General features: G+C 46.0%; 1 long non-coding RNA gene across 1 annotated transcript in view; it reads left to right on the top strand.

The window, feature by feature from the left end:
- The first annotated feature begins 6 nt into the window (after positions 1-6).
- LOC106725687 overlaps positions 7-7,174 on the top strand; it is a 70,086-nt gene continuing 62,918 nt past the window's right edge. Inside the window, exon 1 of the long non-coding RNA XR_001361614.1 lies at positions 7-65. This is a non-coding gene — a long non-coding RNA (uncharacterized LOC106725687). The remainder of the gene's footprint in view (positions 66-7,174) is intronic.

The raw sequence follows: 7,174 nt of genomic DNA on the forward strand, positions 1-7,174 counted from the left end.
GCTGGGGAGGGACGGCAGGGGGCGCAGCAGCGCGAGACTTTCTGTCCCGCGCTCCCTGCGCGGTGGTGAGTGATTCCATTAGAGATTTGGGGTATTTTTGCTCACTTCCGGGTGATTCCACCCTCTCCAGCCAAAGGGCTCGTGTTAAAGGAAAGTCTAAATAAGCGGCCCCTTAGAGCCCCGCGGTGCGCTAGCTCTCACGCCTTTGAGCGCCTGAGCGTCACCGTGAGGGCCAAGCGATGAAAATGCAGATTCCCGGCCCGAGTCCTCGGAAATGACGGTTCCTCGAAGCTCTGGAGGGGGGTGTGCGTTTCAATAAGTGCCCCAGGCGGTGCTGGTGCAGGTAGCCGTGCAGATGCTTGAGTAAAATGACAGGCCGTAAGATTTCTGGAAATTTCTCACGTCTGGTACCGGGGGGTTGTAAATGCTGGCGCTTTCAGGTGCTGTTTTTAAACCGAGTGCACAGCCTTTGGGTAGATAATGTTGCAGCCGCTTTGGACACAGCGTCCTGCATGAAGTGCCTTTATTAGCGCGTCACTCACTGCGGCCAGCGCTTCAGCCACCAGTGTGTCCACATGCGGCACCAAAACGTTCTCGTCTCATGGTTGGCCCTGTCGTGGTTTCCTTGTCGTGTGTGGGTTTTGTTTCTGATTTTGCATGTAAGTGTCGCAAAACACTTCCCATTGCAGGGCCTGGTCATGCGTTTTGTCCGCTGAACAAACATTTACTAAGTACCTACCAAGGGCCAGCCATTTTGCTGGGTACATTGGAGACACGGGTGATTATGTTCTCCTGGAGGGGAACGCGACCATATCTATATATAAAAAAAAAAAAATGCACCTTCATTTTGGTGCACGGTTTTGCTTCTAGAAACTTCTACAGAAATCCACACCTGAAAATTGTATGCAAGCATGTTCTTTGCAGCACTGTCTCTAATGCCATAATATATTAATTCTGAGAGGCACATTTTAATCTCTGTGAAACTGGGTGCTTCATACAGTCAGTGGAATCTTTGGTTTGAGGAAATAAGGAAATGAAAAACTGGAAGATGCTGCAAAGTTTGTCAATAGGAGAATGGCTAAATGAATTAAATACACTCACTTTATGGACGACGGGGCAGCCTTTCAGAAGGAGGAAGGAGAAGCACACAGGTAACCACGGAGAAGTGTCTGTGACGTCCCAGGTCCCCAAAGCAAATGGCAGAACAGTAGAGGTTAAGAGTGTGAGCTCGGAAGTCAGCCTGCCCGGGTTCAAATGCGGCTTCACCACCTGGTAACTGTCACCTTGGTTTTCTCTTTTGTGAAATAGGGAACAAAAATAACACTTACCTTGTAGGCTTGTTCTGTGAATTAATTGAGGACATGCACAAAAAGTGCCGAGCAATAGCACCTGACTCTTGGTAAACATTTAATAAACATTAGCATGTTTGCTGGCACCATTAGGCTTGCAAATGGAAGGTCCTGGAAAGATACACAACATGCTATTAATATGGTTTTCTGCCCTAACCGGTCTGGCTCAGTGGATAGAGTGTCGGCCTGCAGACTGAAGGGTCCCGGGTTCGATTCCATAAAGGGCATGTACCTTGGTTGCGGGCACATCCCCAGTAGGAGGTGTGCAGGAGGCAGCTGATCGATGTTTCTCTCTCATCGATGTTTCTAACTCTCTATCCCTCTCCCCTCCTCTCTGCAAAAAGTCAATAAAATATATATATTTTAAAAATATGGTCTTCTCTGGGAATAGGAGTGGGATTGAAAAAAGGAGCAGATAGGAAGAGGACTTTCAGCTCTTTAGTTTATTGTTTGAATTTTTTCCTACCTCAAGGATGTACTACTTTTGTCATTTAAAGGGGATTTTTAAAAGACAAAATACATAAGACATGGTTCCAGCCCCAAAGGCATCCATAGAGGAGAGGTGGACACAGGCACACAGAAAGGCAGTAGCACAGGGAGGCAGGGGCTTCTCCGGGAGCGGGAGGGACTCGGGCCGGCTGGCGGTACCCGGCGTCATTCCTCGAGCTGTTCTTCTTGCTCACGATAGTCAGTGAGGGAGCCTTGGACACGAAGACGGTGAGCTCTGGGTTCTCTCCAAAACAACTTGCGAGATAAGGAAGAACACGTGAGCAGTGGACCCCTAATCTCGCTATGCAGTCGCTCGTGCCTGGGGAAAGTTTCAGGACCTGTGCTCTGGCTCAGATACGATAAGTGGTGTCTGTGGTTTTCATCCAGTGAGAGCCCAGGGGCCGGGCCGTGCAGTGTGCCCTGGGCAGGGCTGCCCACCTGAGGAGACAAGTAGGTCCTGAGATTCCGCCTGCCTGGAGGAATGGGCACCTTCTCATTTGTATGAGTACGCCGCGAGGACTACCAGGGGCCCTCACCTTGATGTAAAATAATACATTGGGCTGGTCCTAGGAGAAGTGGCTGAGGTGTATAGTTTATCCCTTTTCCAGTTCATTTTATGCGAGCTGTCATGCAGGATGACCCCTTTACAGGTCACCCAGCCCATCAGAACCTGGGCTCATGACACTTGTTCTGGTTAACATTTAATTTTTGAGAGGCCTTCAGTTTCCTGACTCATTTCTTTATCAGTTCCCATGTATGGCATAACCACTATCCACCAGGCACTGTGGTAGACCTGGCGATTGATGGTGGGCAAAGCAGACCCACGCTCTGTGCTCTTAGTGCTGATGATCCAGCCGGGAAGAGATGCATTAATCAAACAAACATCCAACAGTCATCGGTGACAACATGACCCAGTTAGGAGGTCAGGGAAGGCTTCCTGGAGGAAGAGACAATTAAGTTGAGATTTGAAGACTGTAGGTGTTAACAGTGAAATTTGTTTATCAAGCCCTGTTATGCACCTGGCATTGTGCTTGATATATCAACTTGTAATCCCCAAGAGTCCTGTAAGAGATCTATTATTTTTTATTATTTTTTTGTTAATCCTCACCCGAGGATACTTTTCCATTGATTTCTAAGGAGAGTGGAAGAGAGGGGGAAAGATAGGGAGAGACATCGATGTGAGAGAAACACATTGATTGGTTGCTTCCTGCTTGAGCCCCCACTAGGGCCAGGGCTGAGGAGGAACCTGCAACCAAGGTACATGCCCTCGACTGGAATCGAACCTGGGACCCTTTGGTCTGCAGGCTGACGCTCTATCCACTGAGCCAAACCAGTAGGACGAGATCTATTATTATCACTTGTATTTTAGTGATGAAGAAACTGAAGCTCAGAGAGGTGAAGTGACTTGTTCAAGGTCACAGAGCTGGGAAGTCATGGAACCAGTATTCGAATGCAGGCAGCTAGCTGATTTAGAAATGTAGGCATCATGGACAGATCATTGGGGAAGGGGTGAGGTGAGATTATTTGGGGTAGGCCAATGGGTGAGGCTGATCAAGATTATAAATATAAAGATGGAATGGTCACTCAGTGAAGGAGATCAAACCAGTATTTTGTTTTAAAATCTATTGAGTTTTATAGCTATGGGCCCATGTGTCTGATGGTTACCAACCTAATTAAAAACTGAAAGTTTGAGGTCATGAATTGTTTGTTGTAAGATACTAACTCAAGAAGGTGGGATCACTTATTAAATAGTGATAAGGCCCTAGGTTTGGCTCAGTGGATAGAGTGGGCCTGTGGACTGAAGGGTCCTGGGTTGGATTCTGGTCAAGGGCACATACCTCGATTGCAGGCTCCTCCCCCCAGCCTGGGCCCTGGTCGGGGCTCGTGGAGGAGGCAACCAATTGATGTGTTTCTCTTACATCGATATTTCTCTCTGTCTTTCCCTCTCTCTTCCACTCTCTCTAAAAAAATCAATGGAAAAATATCCTTGGGTGAGGATTAAAAAAAAAAGTGAATAAGGTTAACACCAATGATTGTGATCTGACAGGCAATGTCCCCAGAACCCCCTAGGTGGCAGTAGAGAGCAATGAGAGATACTTCCCCCTCCCAAAAAATTAAACGTCTGTGTTTATAGGTGTGAATGAACATGGTAAAAACTTCAAGTAGTATAGGAGGTATTGAATAAAAAAAACTAAAAGTTTCCCTCACATCTCATTCAAATCTCTATTTCCTTTCCCCCCAAATAAACTGTTGAGATTTTCTTGTATATTTTGGGGGGGGGGGCGGGGCAGCATTGGTTATAATGGTACTAGAGGTCCGGTGAGATCAGGCTAGCAGGGGAGGGCAGTTAGGGGCGACCAGGCAGGCAGGCAGGTGTGAGGTTAGAAGCCAGCAGTCCCAGATTGTGATGGGATGTCCGACCGCCAGTTTAGGCCTGATCCCTGTGGGGTCCCTCAGCCTGGCCTGTGGGATCGGGCCTAAACCGGCAATCGGACATCCCTCTCACAATCCTGGACCACTGGCTCCTAATCGCTCACCTGCCTGCCTGCCTGGTTGCCCCTAACTGCCCCTCCGCTGCTGGCCAGGTCGCCTCCAACTGCCCCCTCTCTGCCAGCCTGGTTGCCCCCCCTGCCGGCCTGGTTGCCCCACGCAGCCTGCTTGTTCAGTCGTTTGGTTGTTCCTCACTAACCCCCCTGCCGGCCTGGTCGTAGGCAGCCATCTTGTGAAGGCATGAGGGTTAATTTGCATATTACCTCTTTATTATTTAGGATAACTTTTTCCATAAAAAGTATTTGCTTATATATCTCTCTCTAAGAAATTCCAGCGCCCCCCCTGGGTATATATTTCCATGTCAGCACATACAGATAGTCCTCACTTTTTAAATGACTGCAGATTCCATAACAGTAATAGTTAATATTTATAGAGTGCTTACTGTATACTAGTACCTGCACTGTCCTAAACACTTTCCTGGTTTTAACCCACTTAATCCTCACAGAGTCCTAAGAGGGGCATTCTGATATTATCCCTACTTTTCATATGAGAAAACTAAGGGATAGTGGCTATGGAACTTGCCCAGCATCACAAAGCTAGTCAGTGGTGGAGCCAGCATTTGGGTGCAGGAAATTCAACCTCTGAATCTACACTCTTAACTACTATGTTAAACTCCAGGAGCAGAGATGTACCATATTTGACTTAGATCTGTGCTTTTGTAATAGTCTTTAAAAATTATTTATCTTTTTTTTTAAAAAAAAATATTTTATTGATTTTTTACAGAGAGGAAGGGAGAGGGATAGAGAGCCAGAAACATTGATAAGAGAGAAACATCCATCAGCTGCCTCCTGCACACCCCCTACTGGGGATGTGCCTGCAACCAAGGTACACGCCCCCGACTGGAATCGAACCCGGGACCCTTCAGTCCGTAGGCTGACGCTCTATCCACTGAGCCAAACCAGTCAGGGCTATTTATCTTTAAAAAAAAAATACATATCTTTATTGATTTCAGAGAGGAAGAGAGAGGGAAAGAGATAGAAACATCAATGATGAGAGAGAATCATTGATTGGCTGCCTCCTGCACGTCCCCCTCCTGGGGATCAATCCCGCAACCTAGGCATGTGCCCTTGACCAGAATCGAACCTGGGACCCTTCAGTCTGCAGGCTGACACTCTATCCACTGAGCCAAACCAGCCAGGGCTATTTATCTGTTTTAAATTGGGCTAAAATATATTATTGTAAAATATTCCCAGGATTTTGGTTTTATTCATGTATGGTAAGGCCACTGAAAAGATGGTTGATTACTCTCAGTTCCCAGGGGGAGGGGGAAACTCAGGGCCACAGGAGAGAACCCTGAGTTGGTCGCAGGTGGAGAGAGTGAGGGGAAAGCGTGTTGTAACCGCCATTATTATGGCTTCTGAGAACAGGAATGGGGAAGGCAAGGCAAGCAGTTGAGCAGGTTTGGGCTAGGATAGTCTGAATAATTCGGGTGGCTCTGGGCTATAGGGGTGGTCTCTAGTTGTCTGGTCCCTCGTCCTAGGATGATTAGGATAGAGGACTGGTTGGTGTGCATATTCCATACAACTCTTTTACTATCCCTAGAAGTTAGTTAACCTTGGGAGGGGCAGTCTCTCCCTGTCCCCGAGGCCCCAAGATGTCAAAGCATTATAAAGTGTAGAAAATTCAAAACATGAATAATTCATGTACATAACATAAAATTTACCATCGTAACCATTGTCTAACGTACACTTCAGTGTCATTAAGTACATTCAATTCTGGTGCACCCTCACCACCGTCCATCTCAAGAACTGTTTCCGTCTTGAAAACTGAAACGTTATACCATTAAATGGTAGCTCCCTATGTGTCCTGGAGCCCTGGAAAGTGCTATTCCACTTTCTGTCTCTACGAATTTAGCTGCTCTAAGACCTCACATGAGTGGAATCACAGTATCTGTCCTTCTGTGTCTGGCTTACTTCACCTAGCATAATGCCTTCAAGGCTCATGCATGTTGTAGCATATGTCAGAACTTCCCTCCTTTTCAAGGCTGTATAATATTCCACATGTGTATGTACTACATTTTATTTACCTGTTCATCCATTGATAGACACTTGGGCTGTTTCCACCTTTTGGTTCATAGTAAATAATGTTGATATGAACATGTTGTACAAGTATCTTTTTGAGTCCTGCTTTTCGGTATATACCCAGAACTGGAATTGCTGGCTCATAGGATAATTCTATGTTTAATTTTTTGAGAGAGAGAGAGAGAGAGGTGGGGGAGGGGGGAGAGAAAAAACCAGAAACATTGATATGAGACAAATATCAATAGAGTCCTAGCTGGTTTGGCTCAGTGGATAAAGTGTCGGCCTGCGACTGAAGGGTCCCAAGTTCAATTCCAGCAAAGAGCACATGCCTGTGTTGTGGGCACGATCCCCAGTAGGGGGTGTGAAGGAGGCAGCCAATCAGTGATTTTATTTCATCATTGATGTTTCTATCCCTCTCTTCCTTCCTCTCTGATATCAATAAAAAAAATAAAATATCAATAGGCTGCCTCCCACACCCTCTACCCCCAATTGGTGATTGAACCCGCAACCCAGATATATGATTGTTTTTCCTTCTGTGGATATCAAGTATTGTACATAGAAAATAAATTTTAGACATAGAGTTGAGACCTTATATATCTGACAAGGTTCCAAACAGAAAATGTGTTGTAATTAATGCAAATCTGTCCCCAAAGTTCAGCCCACACAAATTTATGTTAAGCTTGCAACTAATTAGGGAAAATGGGGAAATAGGAAGGTAAGTCATTTAATTCTTTTTTTTTTTTTTTTTGGTTAAAAAAAAAAAAG

Source organism: Myotis brandtii, unplaced genomic scaffold, assembly GCF_000412655.1.
Source record: "Myotis brandtii unplaced genomic scaffold, ASM41265v1 scaffold181, whole genome shotgun sequence".
NCBI classification, from domain to species: Eukaryota; Metazoa; Chordata; class Mammalia; order Chiroptera; family Vespertilionidae; genus Myotis; species Myotis brandtii.